The sequence below is a fragment of the Schistocerca piceifrons genome, chromosome 5, assembly GCF_021461385.2.
Source record: "Schistocerca piceifrons isolate TAMUIC-IGC-003096 chromosome 5, iqSchPice1.1, whole genome shotgun sequence".
Classification (NCBI taxonomy): domain Eukaryota; kingdom Metazoa; phylum Arthropoda; class Insecta; order Orthoptera; family Acrididae; genus Schistocerca; species Schistocerca piceifrons.
Genome location: NC_060142.1, coordinates 627,874,782 through 627,899,240, shown reverse-complemented (window position 1 = coordinate 627,899,240; position 24,459 = coordinate 627,874,782). Strand labels below are relative to the sequence as shown.

The 24,459-nt window shown below is 38.8% G+C and overlaps 1 protein-coding gene across 2 annotated transcripts in view; it reads right to left on the bottom strand.

Moving 5' to 3' along the window:
* The window catches only part of LOC124798517 (synaptic vesicle glycoprotein 2C-like), a 525,025-nt gene that overhangs the window by 58,363 nt on the left and 442,203 nt on the right, over positions 1 to 24,459 (bottom strand). The gene's annotated exons all lie outside the window — the stretch shown is intronic.

Genomic DNA, 24,459 nt, shown 5'->3' with positions numbered 1-24,459 from the left:
CTAGGAGAGAGTACTATGAATTCAATATTGATGATCCACAAACTATGTGACAAACTTGCATGAACTCGACTTGGTTGCATGTCACCCTTCATTTGCAACACCTTTGTAAATATAGGTTAAGTATTGTCATTCTGCTTTATAGATATAAATCTACTAACCTTATTTGCTTGAATTGTTGTATAGCATTCCAAGAATGCAGCATCCCTTAGGCACCCTATACGAGAAGAGTGGGTATGACCCAACAACTGGTATCGAGGATGGGATTCTCGTAACACGGCCCATGTCATTAATGCAGCATATTCCAAGTATGCAACTAGCAAGCATGCATGCAGTTTAGTCAGTGATATGTCAGTATCACATTGCTAAATCATTACACATATGAAGTGTTATGCTCTCCACGCCTGTCTAAAACTAGCACACAAATGACGGCTTATGATGGGCAAGACACTCCAGTTCTCATAACATGTACTTTGCCTGCTACGTGTCGTTTGCATACGTGAACACTGACTTTCAGACTGCTCAAATCATGCGAGTGTGAGAACATATTTGGTCTTGATTCTTTTGATTTGTTTGGCTTTAACATTCAGGACAATGTATCGTCAGTGTCTGCATTCAATGCAAAAGACAGTGCAGCTAGCTTGCTAAAAGAATTCCTGGAACTTTTCTGAAGGTTTAGCAAAAGCTAATAATTTTGTTGCACACTTGTTAGTCTGAAAGACAATGCTCAGCCAAAAGTTTGCCGTGCCAGAACTGTTCCCATTGCATTACGGGACAAAGTCGCTGCTGAACCTAAAGAAATGCAAGATAGTGGAGTCATTGTGCCCGTATCAGCTAGTCAATGGGAAAGTCAACTGGTTTTGCTCCCCAAACCTTCAGGTCGCATTCGCCTCTGTGTTGACTTAGTCTACAGTCAACCCACAAACTGTCATTGATTCTTATCCATTGCCACGCCCAGAGGATTTTACGGACAAATTAGGCACTGGACGCTACTTTTTAAAAACTGATTTGCGCGATGCATATCTTCAAATTCTGCTCAATGAAGAATCTCAAAGTGTGTGTAGTGAATACTCACTTGGGCTTGTTTAAATATTTGCGTTTGCCTTTTGCCAGTGTCTCCACACCCACCATTTTCCAACGGTATTTGGAATATCTGACTGTACAAGTGCCAAACTGTTCAAACTATTTGGGCGACATTATTGTAGCAGGTCATATACCTGAAGAACATATTGCAAATTTACGTGCCTTGTTTCGTGTGTTATCTGATGCAGGACTAAAGCGTGGTCTGGACAAGTGTGATTTTTTTAAACCTGAATTGCAGTATCTTGGTCGTATCATAAACAGTCAAGGTGTACATCCTCTTCAGTCGTATTTGTTAGGCATATGAGACTTGCCAGTTCCTTGCAACATCACCGAATCGGAGTCAGTCTTATGGAAAATAAACTATTATATTCAGTTCATACCAAACGCTGCACAGGTCATGGCTCCATTGCATCGCTTGCCTCGCAAGAATGTCCCACTTATCTGGACAGATGAGTGCCAAGCAGCTTTTCAAAAACTTAAAGATGCATTGCTCAGTGATCGATGCTTAATTCACTTTGATCCTGCCAAACCGGTTATACTGGAAGTTGACGCTTCCTCTTATGGAATTGGTGCAGTGCTTTCACACAGAATTGGTGATAAAGACAGACCTATTGCTTCTGCATCAAAAGTGTTATCCAAAGTTCAGTGTAACTATTCACAAACTGAGAAAGAGGCTTTGGCTATTGTGTATGGTGTCACCAAATTCCACCACTATTTTTATGACAGAAGACTCTACTGAGTAATGGACCACAAGCCTTTGCAGTCCTCGTTTCATCCGAGAAAACCGATTCCTGTACAAACTGCCCAAAAATTCAAAGATGGGCTTTGTTGTTGTCTCAGTACCAGAGCACAAGATTGTCTATCATCTGACGGCTCAACATGGTAATTTGGACGCACTTTCACATCTTCTGATTGGGCCTGATACAGACTTTGACACTTCTGCTACATCTTGTTGTCACATCAATGCTCAGCATTCTGAATTGCTTCAATCTTTTGTGCTGAACTATAAGAAACTTGCACAGGCCACGGATGCTGATCCAGAATTGAATGTTTTGCTCAACTACATTTGCACATCTTGGCCTCATTCTTAGCTTTGCATAAAGAACTCTGTAGTGTGCTAATACTTTGCACGTCGGCATAGCCTCGCTGTACAGAAAGGTGTGACTCTTGTTCAGAATGACAGTGGCCAGTCAAGTGTGTTGATCCCTAAAGTTTTGCAAAAAGAAGTGTTGCAATTACTTCACCAAGGACACTGGAGGATTGTTCATATGAAAGTGTCAGTGCATCGACACTGTACCTGGCAGCGTATGGACGCCAAAATAGAAGAGATGACATCACAGTGTCACGCATGCCAAAAATCAGTCCGCTCCACCACAAAAATTCTCTGCTTTGCCTAAGTCGCAATCCCCATGGCAATGTGTGCACATAGAGTTTGCAGGACCCTTTTGGAACACCCACTGGTTGATTGTGGTTGACTCATACAGCTAGTTTCTTTTGTGGTGCCTACGAACTCGAGAATTTCACGTAACAATATTCAGGTGTTATTATTGACTTTTTACCTTGAATGTTTACCTGAAATAATAGTGTCTGAAAATGGCCCTCAGTTCAAGTCAAATGAATTTGAAACATTCTGTGAATGCAATGGCATACAGTATCTAACTAGTGCACTGTTCCATCCACAGTCAAAAGGTGAAGTGGAACATTCTTTCAGAACCTTCAAGCAACAGATGGCTAAACTTTACTCTGCACACACCAGGGATCAAGCATTGCAACAGTTTCTCGCCCCTATGATTCACACCCATGAGATTGACCATCGCTGGCTGAATTGCTTCAAGGCCACTGCCATTGGACACTGCTCCATCCTCCTCAGCAGCCGGCACTGAAGAAAGGCCACAAGTATTGCTTTGCGCCACATGATATTGTCTTTTACAGGGTTTTTAGCAGCAGCAGGCGGTGGGTGCGAGGTGAGATCGTCTGTGGACTTGGTGCTTGCATGTATCTTTTTTCAGATCCAGTTGGTTTGCAGCACCGCCATCAAAATCAGCTTTGCCTCTGTCATGTCCACGATGATCTTTCAGTCCCTCTTCCCCCAGATTCACAGGTCCAGAGGGCAGCACGGCCACAACAGCCGCCAGAGGGTGTCATCATGACATGGAAATGGAGCCTTTGCCTCCTCTGCTTCCTCTCGTCCTACCGATGGAGCTGGACCCGCCCACACCACAGCAGTCGCTGCCTTCTGCATCTGGTCCATGGCAGCAGGAGGTGGATGCATACTCTTCTGGTCATTTTCTGGGAGACATTTCTGCCAGAGTGCAGGCCGGATGGCCGGATGGTGGGGTACGAACGGAAGCTTGACATCCCCTGCAGCCACAGCTTCCGACCCAATGTTGCGCCCACACTCCTGCATCCCCCACTGTGGTCACACTCCCTACACGATGACGGTCCATCGCTTTTGGGGGGGGGGGAATTTTCTGGTGTAACCACAAGCGTCAGAATGAAGACAAAGAATGCAATACCAGGGAAGGCAGTGAAATGAGGTTGGCCAATGGTGCGCTGAATATGAGGTGCGACAATAAAGTAATGAGACTGATGTGAAAAAAAATGTTGCTTACCATTATAGTCAAGTTTAGTGTTGTCATTTTCAAAGTAGTTCCCTTCTGACTGCACACACTTTTTCCAGCACTTCTGCACTGATGGTGACATTTCTGGAACTCATCTTCTGTAATATCCTCCAAAACCATCGTCACAACTTTTTGGACATCTTGTGTTGTTTGAAAATGGTGTCCCTTGACCGATGTTTTGACCCTTGGAAAAATAAAAAAGTCGCACGGAGCAATATCTGTTGGATAAGGTAGTACTGAAATTTGTTTTGAGGTTAAAAATTGCTGTACTGACAGAGCAGTATGAGATGGCACATTATCGTGATGCAGAATCCAATTATCAGCAATGTTGGCACGGACACGAAGAACTCTTTTACGAAGTCTTTCTAAAATTTCTTTGTAGTAATACTGATTAACTGTTTGTCCAGGAGGCATCCACTCTTTATGAACAATTCCCTTGGAATCAAAGAAGCACACAAGCATGCATTTCACTTTTGACTTTGACATGTGAGCTTTTTTGGGTCTGGGTGATCCCTTTGAGCACCATTGTGAACTATGGCATTTTGTCTCTGGATCGTACCGAAAAAAACCAACTTTCATCACCAGTGATAACATGGCTCAACAATTCTGGATTGATTTCCATTTGCTCTAACAGATCGGATGCCACATTTTTTTTTGTTTCTTGTTATTGTGTTGAGAGATATTTGGGGATCATTTTTGCACAAATCTTTCTCATACCAAGATCTTCAGTTATTACTAGATGAACCATTTCTCGATTGATGTTCAGTTCTTCTGCTATCATTTTCACAGATAATCTTCAATCAGATCGTATGAATTCACGCACCCTAGCCAAGTTGACATCTGTCCGTAAGGTTGATGGTCGTCCACTGCAGTCTTCATCTTCAACATTCGTTCTGCCTTCACTAAACGTTTTATGCCAACAAAAAACTTGAGCTCGTGACATAACCTCCTCTCCAAAAGCCTTCTGAAGCTTACCATAAGTTGTCGTCACATTTTCACCCAATTTAATGCAAAAAGAAATGGCAAACCATTGCGCAATATTATGCGGTTCCATTTCCATGACAAGAGACACAAACACGTGTTAACTTATTACAGCACAACTCACGACTGAGCAGTTGCATCGATGTGCCGCTTGGACTAGAGGCAGCTTATAGACTAAGGTCAAAGATATTTTGCCTACGCAAGCCTGCAACACTTCTTTTTGCAAAACTTTAGGGATCAACACACTTGATTGGCCACTGTCATTCTGAACAAGTCACACCTTTCTGTACAGCCACATCTTGCAAAGAAAATCAGTCTCATTACTTTATTGTCACACCTCATAGGACCACACCATGACAGGAGCGTCCTCAAACCAAAGTGAATATAAGCACCGCTCCTGCCAGCCTCAGCTGGAAATTAGTGGAATGTATTCATGAAGCATAGTGGACTGTATTCATGGAGCATAGCATGGCCTAGAAGAGAGTACTGCGAATTCAGTATTGGTGATCCACAAACTGTGTGACAATCTCGCATGAACTCTGAATTGGTTGCATGTCGCCCTTCATTTGTGACACCTTTGTAAATACATATTAAGTATTGTCACTCTGCTTTATAGAAATAAATCTACTAATGTTATTTGCTTGAATTGATGTATAGTATTCAAAGAATGCAGCATCCCTTAGGCACCCTATACGAGACGAGTGGTCTAGACCCAACAACATTAGCCATATTTTGTAGATCCCACAGAATGACCTATACCTGTACTCTGTGAACCACTTTGCCATTGTACCAGTTATTACAGATGCTTCCCGTTCCATTCAAGTACGTTGCACAGGAAGAATGATTGTTTAAATGCCTCTGTGCATGCTGTAATTAATTTAATTTTGTACTCGTGATCCATACGGAAGCAATATTTAGGAGATTTGTAGTATATTCTTAGAGTTATCACCTAAGGCCAATTCTTTAAACTTTAGACTTTCTCAAGATATTTTACATCTACCTTCAAGAATCTGCCAGTTCAGTTTCTTAATGATGTCTGTTACTCTCTCCGGTGGGTCAAACAAAACTGTGACCATTCCTGCTGCCATTCTCTGCACATGGTCAAACGTCCCCTGCTAGTCCTATTTGAAATGAGTCCTATACACTTGAACAACATTCTAGGATGGATCACACGAGTGATTTGTAAGCAATGTCCTTTGTATACTGATTGAATTTCCATAGTATTCTACCCACAAACTGAAGCCTGCTACCTTCCTTACTCACAACTAGGCCTACATGATTGGCCCATTTCATGTTCCTACTAAGTGTTACACCCTGGTATTCACACGAATTTCCAATTGTGACTCACTGATATATTCAAGGATACTATATTTTTTTCATTTTGTTATATGCAAAATTTTAGTTTCTGAACATTTAAAGCAAGTTACCAATATTTGCACCACCTTATCACGGTTTGATTGAATATCTGTACAACTTTGATCAGACTGTACTTAATTGTAGACAACTGCATCATCTGCAAAGCATCTGACATTACTATTAATATTGTCCACAAGATCATTAATATATAACATGAACAGCAAGGAACCCAAGACACTTCCCTAGGGTACACCCAAAGTAACTTCTACATCTGTTGATAACTCCCCATCCAAGATAACAAGCTGTGTTCTCCCTACTAAAATATCCTCAATCCAATCACAAATTTCATCTGATATCTCTTATGATTGCACTTTTGATAATAGGCACTGGAGAGGCACTGAATCAAATGCTTCTCAGAAATCGAGAAATACTGCCTCTACCTGACTACCTTGATCCATGGCTTTGAAGATGTCATGTGCGAAGAGTGCAAGTTAGGTTTCACATGATCTATATTTTCAAAATCCATGCTGGTTGGCATGGAGGAGGTCATTCTGTAAGAGATAACTCGCTATGTCTGAACTCAGAATATGTTCTAAGATTCTACAACAAATGGATGTCAAGGATATATGATGGTAGTTTTGTGGATCACTTCTTCTACCCATCTGCACTTTCTTCTAGCTATTGGGCACAGCTTTTTGTTTGAAGGATCTAAGATAGATTATAGTTAGAAAAGGGGCTAACTCAACCGCAAATTGAGTGTAGAATCTGACGGATTCCATCAGGTCCTGGAACTTTGTTAAGTTTTAATGATTTCAGTTGTTTCTCAATGCCACCAACACTAATATCCATTTCACTAATCTTTTCAGTCTTATAAGAACTTCATTCCGGTAGTACTCCTCGATTTTTCTTTGTAAAGGAACATCTGAGAACAGAGTTAAGCATTTATACTTTTGCTTTGCTACTCTAAATTTCAGTTCGTGGCTTGTCCATGAGTGACTGGATGCTAACTTTGGTGCCACTAACAGACATTCTTCTTACAGTATTCTGTTCAGTAGTCACTGAAAGATTCACATATCTCTCGACAAAGCCAACATTTTTCATTCAGCACCTCTCTATCTCTAGCCCTATGGTTTGTTATATGCCTATAATGCAGAAATCTCTGTTTCTTTATAAGTTTCTTTAGAATGAGTGTATACCAAGGAAGGCCTGTCCCATTATGAACTGTTTTACTGAGTACATATCTATTCAGTGCATGTTCAATTATTCTTTTAAACTTATAGTTCCTCAACTCATAGTTCCTCTATAAGCCTCTGTCCTAAGCTAAACATTTCCAGTTCTTCACTGAGGCATGACACTACTGCTGCTCTGCTGTTTGCTGATCATGTATTTCTACTTGTTTTAGTTACACTTTGTACTTTGGTATTCATTATTGCTATAACTGTCTCATTGTCACTGATATCAGTTTCGAAGTGGACTTCCTCAAAGAGGAAATGTCTCCCGGATGAGGAAAAAAGTCAAACACATACATTTTATTAAAGTGCAATACAATGACGTGACTTAACATTATGAAAAATTGTAGCATTGCACAGCTAAAATTAAAGAGACAGAATATTAATGAATAAAACAGTTGTCAAAAGGCAAGGTATTTTGAAGAGGTCCCTGCAGGATGTTTTACAGCTAACACCAAACGCTGTTCTTCCAACACATTTCTTTATTTTCCCAATACTATCTCCATAAGTTGATCCCACCACCTTACTGGCCCCTAACACCATCCTCACAAAAAAAAAAAAAAAAAAATGTTCTCTACCTGATTAGTGAATGGAGATACACAGAATAAAGAATAAACTACTTTCTCCATTGTTAAATCATTATAAGTGTTAACAGTACTGGTGCATATGCTGCTGGAAATGTAGGCAAAGTAAGGTGATTCATTAAATGTAGTGTGTGGGGTTTTCAATTAAGATTGTCGTTTATCTGTAATACAAAATGCTCAACAATTTTTACTTCTTTGTTTCTAAATGATTAATGGAAAATCTCATATAAATATGTGAAACAAATACTAACAAAGAGATAGAGGGGCTGGCCAGTACTTACCTCAGCTCAGTACAGCCAATAGATACACAAAACAGAACAGAAAATTTACATTCCTAGCTTTCGGAACTTTGTTCCTTCATCAGGGAGGAGAGAGGGGAAAAAAGGGGAAGAAGGGAAAGTGGATTCAGTTACTCACAACCCAGGTTATGAAGCAACAGGGTTAGGTAAACACGGAGGGTAGTAAGGATGGAGGCATTGTCGTCAGAGGGGAATCCACTTTCCCTTCCTCCCCCTTCCCCCCCCCCCCCCCCCCCCTCTCCTCCCTGATGAAGGAACAAAGTTCCGAAAGCTAGGAATGTAAATTTTCCTGTTCTGTTTTGTGTATCTATCAGCTGTACTGAGCTGAGGTAAGTACTGGCCAGCCCCTCTACTTCTTTGTTTCATTATTTAAGTAACCTATTCTTATATTGATGACGTTCTGTGAGAAGTACTGACTAATATTTACTGTGTCTTGTCAAAAATCAGTAAGAATGCATTTGTTTCCAGATACTTCTTCAGCTGCCCTTTCAGTAAGAGAATTGGTATTACTTTTATCATATACCACAGTTGTTATTACGTACTAAAGCGATAAAACTTTTATTTTGCTAACAATGCAAGGAGAAGATCATTTATACAATGGTGTGCAAAACGTAATGGTGAAAGTAAATATCAAATGGTGTTTCTCTGCCAAGTAACAGAACTTGATGGAACTTCCATCATATATAGAAAGAACTGATACAGTATAGTACAGAAAGTAACTGAAACAAATACGCAATGAGATGAACAGGAATTATACTTTTATTCATAGGTAATAATTAGACTGAAATCACAGTGATATATGATGGTCCTCTGGACATTACAAAAGGTTGTACACAGTACTTAATAGGTGTGCCATCACCATTTATGGCAGTGCATGTTCTGCAATGTGCTCAGGAGGTTGAGAAGGAGTTCTTGTGGTAGGGCAGTCCATTCCCATAGTAGTGAAGCTGGCAACTGCTGGATGGTGGTTGGTGCATATAGACATGGTGCAATACATCTCCCCAATGCATCCTACACATGCTTGGTGGAATTTACTTTATGGGAATAGGCAGGCCAGTCCATTTGACAATTTCCTGTCATTCCAAGAGCTCCTCCACCTGCACTGCTCACTGTGGTAGCACATTGTCATTCGTAACGTCGCAATAACAATGACCGGTGAGTGTAATGTGGCCAAACATCTTGAGGCAATGCACCCTTACAACATCATGCCTTACACTTGTAGCATCTATGCGACTATGTTCAGTAATGCTAAGCATACCATCATTTGGAATGAAGGTGGAAAAATGTAATGCATTCAGGAATGTCGTCTAACATGATCATTGTAGTCGTCTAGGTGGTATGGCATGAGGCGGCATGATGTTGCATGGGCATACTGATCTCCAAAACTCTGAATATGATACACTCACTGGTCAAGGTTATTGTGACACTCCCCATGTGCATCTTTTTAGCCATCCATTTGGCCCTGACTTCATTTTTATGGATGACAATCCATAACTGCATCAAACAACACATTTGGAAGATGCTTTCGAATGAGAGGATATTTAGTGAATGATCTGACCTGCCCATGCCCCTGACTAATTCCACCAAGCACTTATGGGATGCATTGAAGAGACATATTACAGCCTGTCCATGTGCACCAATAGCCATCCAGTAGTTGTCAACTTTGCTGGAGGAGGAATGGAACATTCTACCACTAGAAATCTCACCAACCCTGTGGCCAGCATGAGAGCCCGTTTCAGATCATGCACTGCTGTTCATAGCGATCACACATTCTATTAATCCCATGCGTTTCCATGACTTCGGTGAAATTATGGTCTTGAATAATAGTGTCATTTCTGTTCGTCTCATTGTGTATTTCTTTCAGTTATCTTTTGTAGTATACTGTAGCAGTTCGTTTTGTTTACTATCCAAGTTTCATCAAGGTATGTTACTTGGCAGTGACACATCAGTGTACATATAAGAAACAACAGAGACCCAAATTACAACCCCGTGGTAGACCATACCTGATTGTTTCCTTTGACTGACATGAAACTGATACCCTTTACTGCTTTCTGTAATGCAAATGAGATCAAAACCATAAACCTGCCATGCCTACAGAAACATAACCAGGGAAATATATGATAGCAATTCAAGTCAAATGTCAATATCATTTAGACGTGATTGAATTTGGAATGGCTGAAGACACTATCTAAGATTCAGGATTAGTATAAACATATAAAGGTGTTTCACATTTACTATTACAGGCTTCTAGGGGTTGCAGAGGGGACTTAACAGATAAAGAAGTCATGTCTGGAAATGTAGAATTTACATATAAAATAAGTTTGAAGAATGGATCAGTTCAGAGTCAAGTCAACACCAGGAACTTCAACCACATTGCCCGGCACCCCCGGCATCTCCGTACTCGTGAAAGCTGTGGCGAGTACTGCAATTCAGTCATCAGACGTGCTCGGGCTCATTGTACAGTCCATCACTGATGCTTTCACAGCAGCAGTGACTGCCAAGATACAGGAAACTCTGGAGATGATTGGGAGTGAGATCTCTAAACAAATCTTTGAAAGAAACTGAGGACTGGGTACCACTGCTCAAACACAAGCTGACAGCAAAGTGCAAGAAACTTGAACAATAACAAACGAAATAATTTCAGACTGTCTGAGAATCCTGAAAATGAGAAAGAGAATACAGACAAATTAATGATCAATCTTGCCTGAAAGACACTGAATGACATATGGCAAGATCTTCAAAACCTGGACAGATAATAGTGAAGTTTGTGTAGTAATGATAAGAACTGAAATCTCCACAGCAAAGAAGTCAGGTCTGACAAAACATGAGGATCTTATTTATGAAAGACTACTGGACTACAAAATATGTGGACAAACAATGGCATAATAATGGTGAAGACTGAAAACGGGAAAAGATCAGTCTGCAATGCAGATGAACTCAAATGGCTCTGCTTTAGGAGCTAAAAACATATAAACTCTTGCTGCCCCTAGTTTGTGTGTTTATTTTTGTGTCTTTATTTTGTAAAGAAACAATTTATTTTTTTAAATACTTTCCTTAAAATAGTATTGTCTTACTGTCATTTGTTTGTTTAGGTCTACTTTTTGTACAAATTATAAATTTTCTGTTCAACTCTGTTACTTCCAGTACAAGTATAGTGTGTTGTTTTCACTATTATCTTCATACTCTCACAAGGCACTGTGTACTATCAGTGGCAGCTGCTATTAAGAGTAACAAGAGCATGCAAGCACCCTAAAACTTTTCACTCCTTGTTAGATGTTATTATTCTATGAATGCTGTTAAACATAACATAGATGCAGTAATCTGAAATACACGCCACTAAATCTACCACACTAAGCCACATTGCTACTCCTCTAGACTTAATGAAACTTAGCATCAGGGTTATTAGCACACCTTCAGTTGTGCACTTCTTAAAATGTGCACAACTTTTGCCCATACGCAACTGGTGGGATGTAATGGTGTTATGGGCCGAATACATACGTATCTGACAAACAATATGCACGGTTCATGGCATGCACAGCTGGCCCTTACCACTCAACTACAAGTTTACATCAATGCTGCCAGGTGGTAGCACACTGCAGTGGGCTTTTATCCCCGATCACTTGGCATAAATCCTGCTAGACGGCAGCACACTCATGAGATACACCAATGCACTCACTATACAGTAAAATTAGATAGGATGCCAGTATACGTTTTAGTTATACTGGCAGAAGAACCTATTTTGTGGGTTTCTGAAAGAGTTATAGTAAATTAAGTTTTGAATTTTATCATACAGTAGTCAGCTTGAGGTGCTGAGAACCATAAAGGGCAACATTGGAGACTGAGAGATTGTAGCATTTATTCATGCTTCTGAAATCTCTAGACCTTATGGTGAGTCTGGTTTATACGTGCAGTTTGAGTTGGTTGTTTACAGTGCTGGAATCAGCTTTCACGTGCAGTGCCAACATGAACTCTATTGATTCTGTTTTAAGTGCTAACAGAACAGAAAATTACCAGGGTAAATTAATTGCAAAGGAGCTAAGGCCTCCCAGACCAAATTCGTTGACTCAAAAAGCGATGCCGGCCGGTGTGGCCGAGCGGCTCTAGGCGCTTCAGTCTGGAACCGCGTGACCGCTACGGTCGCAGGTTCGAATCCTGCCTCGGGCATGGATGTGTGCGATGTCCTTAAGTTAGTTAGGTTTAAGTAGTTCTAAGTTCTAGGGGACTGATGACCACAGATGTTAAGTCCCATAGTGCTCAGAGCCATTTGAGCCAAAAAGTGATGAAATAAAATGAGTGTGCTTACAAGTGAATGTAGGTTGTTGTATATGTGCAATGTAAGAATGTCCCAGAAGTTAATTCATGGACTAATGCATGTGTAAAGGATCTCATACATTTGTCCAAAAATAAAAAAGCTCAAAAACTCCCCCTACACAAAAATGCAAAGCAGGGAGTAGTGTAAGCTTAACGTTATTTTCTTCTTGCCCTAAACTGTACTTAATTTTGTACAAAACAACAAAATTACACAAAAAAGACTTTCTTTTTCAGATGAGTTATGCATATTGTTATAACAATAATAATAATAATAATAATAATAATAATTATTATTATTATTATTATTATTATTATTTCCTTCACTTTCTCAGACGTTAAGTCCGGTTAAAAATGGAGTGGTGGTGGTGATTAGTGTTTAACGTCCCGTCGACAACGAGGTCATTAGAGACGGAGCGCAAGCTCGGGTTACGGAAGGATGTGGAAGGAAATCGGCCGTGCCCTTTCAATGGAACCATCCCGGCATTTGCCTGAAACGATTTAGGGAAATCACGGAAAACCTAAATCAGGATGGCCGGAGACGGGATTGAACCGTCGTCCTCCCGAATGCGAGAAAAATGGAGTGACGCGGACCTTGATCAAGCGTCACTTCCTTTTAACTGTACGGTATGTGTTATATTGCATTTAGGAACTTTCGGGTAATTGAACATGTATCAATAATTACGGATTTCTGTAGTTGTATATATATGTTTGGATGTAGCTGTATTGCATTGATGTACTGGTGGATATTGTGTGGTATGACTCCTGTAGTTGATAGTATCATTGGTATAATGTCAACTTTATCCTGATGCCACATGTCCTTGACTTCCTCAGCCAGTTGGATGTATTTTTCAGTTTTTTCTCCTGTTTTCTTTTGTATATTTGTTGTATTGGGTATGGATATTTCAATTAGTTGTGTTAATTTCTTCTTTTTATTGGTGAGTATGATATCAGGTTTGTTATGTGGCATTGTTTTATCTGTCATAATGGTTCTGTTCCAGTATAATTTGTATTCATCATTCTCCAGTACATTTTGTGGTGTATACTTGTATGTAGGAACGTGTTGTTTTAAAAGTTTATGTTGTAAGGCAAGCTGTTGATGTATTATTTTTGCGACATTGTCATGTCTCCTGGGGTATTCTGTATTTGCTAGTATTGTACATCCACTTGTGATGTGATCTACTGTTTCTATTTGTTGTTTACAAAGTCTGCATTTATCCGTTGTGGTATTGGGATCTTTAATAATATGCTTGCTGTAATACCTGGTGTTTATTGTTTGATCCTGTATTGCAATCATGAATCCTTCTGTCTCACTGTATATATTGCCTTTTCTTAGCCATGTGTTGATTGCGTCTTGATCGATGTGTGGCTGTGTTAGATGATACGGGTGCTTGCCATGAAGTGTTTTCTTTTTCCAATTTACTTTCTTCATATCTGTTGATGTTATGTGATCTAAAGGGTTGTAGAAGTGGTTATGAAATTGCAGTGGTGTAGCCGATGTATTTATATGAGTGATTGCCTTGTGTATTTTGCTAGTTTCTGCTCGTTCTAGAAAGAATTTTCTTAAATTGTCTACCTGTCCATAATGTAGGTTTTTTATGTCGATAAATCCCCTTCCTCCTTCCTTTCTGCTTAATGTGAATCTTTCTGTTGCTGAATGTATGTGATGTATTCTATATTTGTGGCATTGTGATCGTGTAAGTGTATTGAGTGCTTCTAGGTCTGTGTCACTCCATTTCACTACTCCAAATGAGTAGGTCAATATTGGTATGGCATAAGTATTTATAGTTTTTGTCTTGTTTCTTGCTGTCAATTCTGTTTTCAGTATTTTTGTTAGTCTTTGTCTATATTCTTCTTTTAGTTCTTCTTTAATATTTGTATTATCTATTCCTATTTTTTGTCTGTATCCTAGATATTTATAGGCATCCGTTTTTTCCATCGCTTCTATGCAGTCGCTGTGGTTATCCAATATGTAATCTTCTTGTTTAGTGTGTTTTCCCTTGACTATGCTATTTTTCTTACATTTGTCTGTTCCAAAAGCCATACTTATATCATTGCTGAATCCTTCTGTTATCTTTAGTAATTGGTTGAGTTGTTGATTTGTTGCTGCTAGTAGTTTTAGATCATCCATGTATAGCAAATGTGTGATTTTGTGTGGGTATGTTCCAGTAATATTGTATCCATAATTTGTATTATTTAGCATGTTGGATAGTGGGTTCAGAGCAAGGCAGAACCAGAAAGGACGTAATGAGTCTCCTTGGTATATTCCATGCTTAATCTGTATTGGCTGTGATGTGATATTATTTGAATTTGTTTGGATATTAAGTGTGGTTTTCCAATTTTTCATTACTATGTTTAGGAACTGTATCACAGGAACTGTATCAATTTAGGATCTACTTTGTATATTTCCAATATTTGTAGTAACCATGAGTGGGGTACACCATCAAAAGCTTTTTGGTAATCAATGTATGCATAGTGTAGCGACCTTTGTTTAGTTTTAGCTTGATATGTCACCTCTGCATCTATTATCAGTTGCTCTTTACATCCTCGTGCTCCTTTGCAACAGCCTTTTTGTTCTTCATTTATAATTTTGTTCTGTGTTGTATGTGTCATTAATTTCTGTTTAATGACTGAAGTTAATATTTTGTATATTGTTGGTAGGCATGTCATGGGGCGATATTTAGCTGGGTTCACTGTGTCTGCTTGATCTTTAGGTTTCAGATATGTTATTCCGTGTGTAAGTGTATCAGGGAATGTGTATGGGTCTGCAATGTAACTGTTAAATAATTTAGTTAGATGTGAATGTGTTGAGGTGAACTTCTTTAACCAGACATTTGCTATTTTATCATTTCCAGTGGCTTTCCAATTGTGAGTAGAATTAATTGCTTGGGTGACTTCATGTTGCAAAATTATCACTTCAGGCATTTGTGGTATCATCTTGTATGTGTCTGTTTCTGCTTGTATCCACCGTGCATGCCTGTTATGTTGTACCGGGTTTGACCATATGTTGCTCCAGAAGTGTTCCATGTCTGTTATGTTTGGTGGATTGTTTATTTTAATGTGTGTGTTATCTATTGTCTGGTAAAATTTCTTTTGGTTTGTGTTGAATGTTTGGTTTTGTTTCCTTCTATTTTCACTTTTTTTGTATCTTCTGAGTCGTTTGGCTAATGCTTGTAATTTCTGCTTCTTTTCGTCTAATTGCTCTGTCGCTTCTTGTTGTGAGATTTTACCTAACCTTTCTCGTTTTTTTTCCGAGATTTCATTTCTCATAAATTGTGTTAGCTGTCCAATGTCTTTTCTCAGATTTTCTATTTTGATCTGTAGCCTGTGTTGCCATGCTGGTTTTGTGGGTTTCTTCTGTGTGTTGGTTGATTCTGATCTCTGCCTAGTGTGTATATTTAGTGTAGTGAGTGCTCCTATATAAACCAGTAGTTTTAACTCTTCCATAGTTGTGTTTTCATTTATTTTGTTGTGTATGATTGTGTTGATAGTTTTTATTGTTGTTTCGACTTGTGGGTTATTTGGGGGTCTATGCAAGAATGGTCTAATGTCTGTATTTGTGTCTTTGTATTCTATATATGTTAGCTGAAATTTTTCTTCTATATCTAACATCTGTGTCACTTCGTGTTCTATTTGTGCTTGTTCTGGTGGCTGTCTTAAGATTTCGTTTTCCTCTGATTGTTTAATTGGTGCATGTTGTTCTTTGTTTGTTTGCTCTGGGATGTTTGAGTTCATTGGTGTATTTTCTTCTTCTTCTGATTGCACATTATTTTGTTCCAGTATTTGTTGTACTTGTTGTTTGATGTTTTCTAATTCTGACTGGGGTATCCTGTTATTTTTTATTATTACACGGATCTGATCAGCTAGTCGTTGTTCTGTTAAAAATTTTAATTCTGGGTATCTGGTAATAAATGTTGTGTATACTTGTGATCTGTATCCAGTTGTGTTGGTTCCTAGGTTTGTTGCTTGGTAATAACAGAACATGAGGTGTCAGTTAACTTCATCTGACCATCTCATCCTCTGTCTTTGTTTTCCTTCTAGGGTGGTTGCAGGAAGCATATCCTGCAAAACACCTCTATTTGGATTTAAATCATTTTCCAGTTGGCTAGCACGGTCGTTACAATTGTGGGCAGGCATAGCGTTCAAGCATCGTCCCCGACCATGACGGCACTTGTCCGAGGCTTCTTTAGTTCTGTCCTGAACCAACTAATCACACTAAAAGGGGGGATAGCCCTATTAGTGGTTTGTTCTTTTCGTCGCCTTTTACGACTGGCAGAACATACCGGAGGCCTATTCTTTTCCCGGGCCTCCACGGGGATTATTATTATTATTATTATTATTATTATTATTATTATTGTTTCTTTCCTTTCTCAGACGTCATGTCTGGTTAAAAATGGAAAGTGATGCAGACCTTGATCAAGCGTGACTTCCTTTTAACTGTACAATATATGTTACATTGCATTTAGGAACTTTCGGGTAATTGAACATGCATCAATAATTACAGATTTCTGTAGTTGTATATATACGTTTGGATGTAGCTGTATTGTGTTGATGTACTGGTAGATATTGTGTGGTATGACTCCTGTAGTTGATAGTATAATTGGTATAATGTCAACTTTATCCCGATGCCACATGTCCTGGACTTCCTCAGCCAGTTGGATGTATTTTTCAATTTTTTCTCCTGTTTTCTTCTGTATATTTGTTGTATTGGGTATGGATATTTCGATTAGTTGTGTTAATTTCTTCTTTTTATTGGTGAGTATGATGTCAGGTTTGTTATGTGGTGTTGTTTGATACGTTACAATGGTTCTGTTCCAGTATAATTTGTATTCATCATTCTCCAGTACATTTTGTGGTGCATACTTGTATGTGGGAACGTGTTGTTTTATTAGTTTATGTTGTATGGCAAGTTGTTGATGTATTATTTGTGCTACATTGTCATGTCTTATGGGGTATCCTGTATTTGCTAGTACTGTACATCCACTTGTGATGTGATCTACTGTTTCTATTTGTTGTTTGCAAAGTCTGCATTTATCTGTTGTGGTATTGGGATCTTTAATAATATGCTTGCTGTAATATCTGATGTTTATTGTTTGATCCTGTATTGCAATCACAAATCCTTCCATCTCACTGTATATATTGCCTATTCTTAGCCATGTGTTGGATGCGTCTTGGTTGATGTGTGGCAGTGTTAGAAGATACGGGTGCTTGCCATGAAATGTTTTCTTTTTCCAATTTACTTTCTTCATATCTGTTGATGTGATGTGATCTAAAGGGTTGAAGAAGTGGTAATAAAATTGCAGTGGTGTAGCCGATGTATTTATATGAGTGATTGCTTTGTGTATTTTGCTAGTTTCTGCTCGTTCTATAAAGAATTTTCTTAAATTGTCTACCTGTTCATAATGTAGGTTTTGTATGTCGATAAATCCCCTTCCTCCTTCCTTTCTGCTTAATGTGAATCTTTCTGTTGCTGAATGTATATGATGTATTCAATATTTGTGGCATTGTGATCGTGTAAGTGTATTGAGTGCTTCTAGGTCTGTGTTACTCCATTTCACTACTCCAAATGAGTAGGTCAATATTGGTATAGCATGAGTATTTATAGCTTTTGTCTTGTTTCTTACTCTCAATTCTGTTTCAGTATTTTTGTTAGTCTTTGTCTATATTTTCTTTTAGTTCTTCTTTAATATTTGCATTATCTATTCCTATTTTTTGTCTGTATCCTAGATATTTATAGGCATCTGTTTCTTCCGTCGCTTCTATGCAGTCGCTGTGGATATCCAATATGTAATCTTTTTTTTTAGTGTGTTTTCCCTTGACTATGCTATTTTTCTTACATTTGTCTGTTCCAAAAGCCATATTTATATCATTGCAAGGCAGAACCAGAAAGGACTTAATGAGTCTCCTTGGTATATTCCACGCTTAATCTGTATTGGCTGTGATGTGATATTATTTGACTTTGTTTGGATATTAAGTGTGGTTTTCCACACTATGTTTAGGAACTATATCAATTTAGAATCTACTTTGTATATTTCCAATATTTGTAGTAACCATGAGTGGGGTATACTATCAAAAGCTTTTTGGTAATCAATGTATGCGTAGTGTAGACACACAAACATATACAGACACGAGCAGGCATATTTAAAGGCAAAGATGGCCTTTACAAATGTCTGCTTGTGTCTGTGTATGTGCGGATGGATATGTGTGTGTGTGCGCACGAGAGTGTATACCTGTCCTTTTTTCCCCCTAAGGTAAGGCTTTCCGCTCCCGGGATTGGAATGACTCCTTACCCTGTCCCTTAAAACCCACATCCTTTCGTCTTTCCCTCTCCTTCCCTCTTTCCTGACGAAGCAACCGTTGGTTGCGAAAGCTTGAATTTTGTGTGTATGTTTGTGTTTGTTTGTGTGTCTATCAACCTGCCAGTGCTTTTGTTTGGTAAGTCACATCATCTTTGTTTTCAGATATGTTAAATAATTTAGTTAGATGTGAATGTGTTGAAGTGAACTTCTTTAGCCGGAAATTTGCTATTTTATCTTTTCCAGGGGCTTTCCAATTGTGAGTAGAATTAATTGCTCGGGTGACTTCACGTTGTAAAATTGACACTTCAGGGATTTGTAGTATCATCTTATATGCGTCTGTTTCTACCTGTATCCACCGTGCATGCCTGTTATGTTGTACCGGGTTTGACAATATGTTGCTCCAGAGGTGTTCCATGTCTGTTATGTTTGGTGGATTGTCTATTTCAATGTGTGTGTTATCTATTGTCTGGTAAAATTTCTTTTGGTTTGTGTTGAAAGTTTGGTTTTGTTTCCTTCTATTTTCACTTTTTTGTATCTTTTAAGTCGTTTGGCCAATGCTTGTAATTTCTGCTTCTTTTCATCTAATTGCTCTATCGCTTCTTGTTGTGAGATTTTACCTAACCTCTTGTTTTTTGTCTGATATTTCATTTCTTATAAATTGCGTTAGCTGTCCGATGTCTTTTCTCAGTTTTTCTATTCTGATGTGTAGCCTGTGTTGCCATGCTGGTTTTGTGGGTTTCTTCTGTGTATTGGTTGGTTCTGATCTTTGCCTGGTGTGTATACTTAGTGTAGTGAGTGCTCCTATATAAACCAGTAGTTGTAACTCTTCCATAGTTGTATTTTCATTTATTTTGTTGTGTATGATTGTGTTGATAGTTGTTATTGTTGTTTCGACTTGTGGGTTATTTGGGGGTCTATGCAAGAATGGTCTAATGTCTGTATTTGTGTCTTTGTATTCTATATATGTTAGCTGAAATTTTTCTTCTATATCTAACATCTGTGTCACTTCGTGCTCTATTTGTGCTTGTTCTGGTGGCTGCCTTAAGATTTCGTTTTCCCCTGATTGCTTACTTGATGTATGTTGTTCTTTGTTTGTTTGCACTGGGATGTTTGAGTCCATTAGTGTATTTTCTTCTTCTTCTGATTGCGCATTATTTTGTTCCAGTATTTGTTGTACTTGTTGTTTGGTGTTTTCTAATTCTGACTGGGGTATCCTGTTATTTTTTATTATTACACGGATCTGATCAGCTAGTCGTTGTTCTGTTAAAAATTTTAATTCTGGGTATCTGGTAATAAATGTTGCGTATACTTGTGATCTGTATCCAGTTGTGTTGGTTCCTAAGTTTGTTGCTTGGTAATAACAGAATATGAGGTGTCAGTTAACTTCATCTGACCATCTCATCCTCTGTCTTTGTTTTCCTTCTAGAGTGGTTGCAGGAAGTATATCCTGCAAAACACCTCTACTTCGTTTTAAATCATTTTCCGTGTGGCTAGCAGTGTCGTTACCATTGTGGACGGGCATAGGGTTCATGCGTCACCCCAACCATGACAGCGCTTGTCTCAGGCTTCATTAGTTCTGTCCTGAACCAACTAATCACACTAAAAGGGGGGTTAGCCCTATTAGTGGTTTGTTCTTTTCGTTGCCTTTTACGACTGGCAGAACATACCAGAGGCCTATTCTTTTCCCGGTCCTCCACGGGGTTTATTATTATTATTATTATTATTATTATTATTATTATAATTTCATACTCTCAAATTTCTCAGAATATAAAAATTTGTGAACACCCAGAATGTACATTCATGAGCCACCACTGTTTATTATCATATTCATGCAGTTGCACATCATTAAAAAATTTAATAGTACACTATGTTTTTCTTCCATTTATCTTACTTTCAATAGTGTTGGCACAGATTTTTCTAGCCCTGTTTAGCAAATTCCTCCTCCTATGCTCTGATTTATCACACACTGTGCTACACAAGCACACCAATAATGGAGATAAATAAGTGGAATATGTGTTCATAGAGATCCAGTCCCTTAACAGAAAGTGCCTGGTATGTGTCCTCTACAAACCACCAAAAGTAGGCAGGTTTGCCTGGTTTGAAATTGCTCTTTCAAGTCTCAATTGATATACTAGCATATAATTATAGCTGACGACACTACTATAAATTTTATATCCAGTAGTCCACTCTGTGCAAAATTTAAGCAGATGTTTTCTTCATCACTGTGTCACTGCTAAAGTGTGCTCTTACCCATCATATGAAAAGTAGTCACACTCTTGTTGATATATTTGCAATGAAATCCCCTAATAGAGTAATTAATACTTCTCAGCGAGCAAGGAGGCACAGTGGTTGGCACACTGGACTTGCATTCGGATTCAAACCTGTGTCCGGCCATTCTCTTTTAGGTTTCCCTTGGTTCCCCTAAATCGCTTCAGGCAAATGCCAGGATGGTTCTTTTTGGAATGGCCGACTTACTTCCCCAACTTTCCCTCATTTGATGGGACCGACGTCCTCACTGTTTGGTCCCTTCCCACAAATCAATCAACCAATCAATCATACTTCTCAAATATCTGCACCTGGCATGTCTGCCCATTACATAATTATCATCAGTACTTGCTACAATGTCCAGAAAGAAGCCGCAACTGATTATAAACTGAGACTTCAAATATATTAATTTATCTGACCTTGAAAATGTGGTGCAAAAAATAGTTTGGGGGACACCTTCGATTCCTTTCCCAGACATAAACGAAAAACTTCATGGATTTACTAACAAACTTACTCAGCTATATAACAAATATGCCTCCCTGAAGATTGGCTAACTGCACCCTGAGTAACTGAAGAGCTAAAACAGCTCACTAATCTTACACACGCTGCACACTGGGCACACGAATAGCACCCCACTCTTGAAAATCATATTACTCATAAGCCAAAGTGGAACAGAGTCAGTCAAGCTGTGAGAAATGCAAAATTCAGGCATGCCGATACATTAACCAACAACAGAAATAGACCAGCTGTCCTACGAAAAAAACTATGTGGTCTTGGTATAAGCAATGTAAAAGCTGCAGAAGATTCCACTGTCCCACCTGATGAACTGAACTGGTACTTCACATTCCCAACAACAACAATTGAACCACAAACTAAACAGAGACTCAGTGATTACTTCATGGGAGTAAACTCAAAAAATTTTTTATAAATCATGCTACTTGCAACACCACAAAAAAAGCCATCATGCATACCAGGTCAGCATCCACTAGACACAATGGCATCACAGTCCAAATGATAAAGCTTATTACTGACTCACTACTGCCCACTACAACATTATCTTCAACTACTCCTTAATGATGATTATTTTCCCTGAGGTCTGGAAACAGAGACTAGTTAAGCCATTACCTAAAAAGGACACTGATACAGTACCCTCTGATTATCAGCCTATTTGCATTCTTCCTGCACTGTCGAACACCTTCAAATATATAGTCAACAACCAATTAACAAAGTTCCTAACTACAAACAACCTACTAAACAAATACTAATCAGGATTCTGTAAACATCGCAGCATGGCAACTGCCTTAATAAAGATAACACATGACCTGAGGCTGCTAGGGATGCGTAAGAGACAACTATGAGATGTTTCTCAGATTTCAGCAAAGTCTTCGACACCTCTGACTATGACATTTTACTTGCCAATGATAGCAGCATAAATTTCTCACCAAGTGCAGTGCAATGGTTCACTCAACCCTGACATCTCACCAGCTATGCATTATGTCCGGCACCTTAAAGTCACAACGGAGGCAGGTTGCATCAGGCATCTGCCATAGTTCGGTATTAGGTCCTGTACTATTTCACCATATGTAAATGACATGTCATCAGTCTTGTCCTATTGCAAATACCACATGTATGTTGATGATCTCCTGTTGTATCTACGTGCAAAACCTATAAACATGAAGACAACTATCGAGAATCTCAATACCAACCCATGTGCGCTATCAAAATGGGTGTAGAATGCAGGGTTAAAATTCAATCTATCCAAAACCCAAGCGGTACTGGTTGGTCATCCCAGGCTCAAAAATTGGGAATCCCTACCATCTTTAACCCTAAATGTGATAAATATAAGCTCCTCCCCTTCAGCAAACAGCCTAGGAGTAATAACAGATGAAAATCTAAATTGGACTGAGCTTGTAACTAATGTGGAAGAAGGCAACAGCATCTCTCCATCACATAAAATATATAAAAAACTCTTCCCTCTCGATCTGAAAAAGAAACATGTACAAACACTAATAGTTCCAATTTTTGATTACAGTGACGCTACCCTTCAAGACTTTTAACAGGAAAGCTCACAGCACCTGAAACTGGCTACGGATGCCTGCATGTTCGACTCTTTGATCACATTTCACCATCATGTGCACAGCTGGCTGCGCGCAGACAAGCACAGTGATTTCCAGACCCTCTGTCTTCTCTACTGTCTTATCAATGAACACCGTATCTCATCTCTCCCCTTGACCTTAAGGGTAATATATGAACAACACAGCAGGAACATCCATTCTCATCAGAGAAAAATCTTTTCTGTCCAACTCCATTATTCAGCTGCCTTCTTTAAATCCTTCCGAGAAGCAAGAACCCAATTCTGTAACAACCTCCCACATTATACTAGGGAACGAAATAACATCTCCAGCTTCAGCTTCAAAAGACAAGTAATGAAATACATACTAAAGCACCAATAAGATTAACATTGTCCTTGAACACACTTGTTACCCTTGCACATCCCTCTTTCCATCTAGTTTGTAGACCTATACATTCTTCTTTTATCTGCCACTGTCAATATTGTTATTAACACCAGAATTATTGTCATTATTATTATTGTTATTGTTACTATTATTATTAGGTTATTATTATTACTAATAGTGTCTGTGGCGACAGTAGCACAAGTAGTGCTAGTATTAATTGTTAGCTCACAGTCAGTATAATTTACTCACGTCACCACAGCAGCTGCTCAAATCATTTCAATACTTTACGAAGTTTCAGTATGCTAGAGTAATGTGGGTAAGCAACTTCTGTTAATCAACAGAATGAGAAACCAGTCCAAGCTGCAAATATTTTATTTTTCATTCGATGACCAGTTTTGAGTTGAGACCCATTTTCAAATCAACAGAACAAAGTCAAAAACATCATTTCCAAAGATGTCAATGAAATGTTTAATGTACATTCACTGTGCATGCAGTTATCTGAATGTATGGTACGCATTTTGTTGACATATTCGGAAATGCCACTTTCAACAGTTATCTGTATGCACAGTGAATGTACATTATACATTTTGTTGACATCTTCGGAAATGCCATTTTCAGTTTCGTTATGTTGATTTGAAACTGGGTCTCAGTCCAAAACTAGTCATCAAATGAAAAATAAAATATTTGCAACTTGGACTGGTATTTCGTTCTATTCATTTTAGTACTAGTTATCACACTAAAACTATTTTTATTCCTAGCTAACTATGATGTAATATTTACTGAATGTGTGAAACCCTGGTCCAGTACGAGAGAGGGCCTGATGGTCCTAATCAGATCAGGTTAACTTTCAAATCTCCTGCTTCATGGTACGCATACAGTAAAACAATGAGCTCTGACCTGTGTGCTCTACACGAGCCGACAGGATGGGCAATGTTTTGTGTACTTGTCTTAGAGTTTTCTCAGAAACGACTAAGGACATAC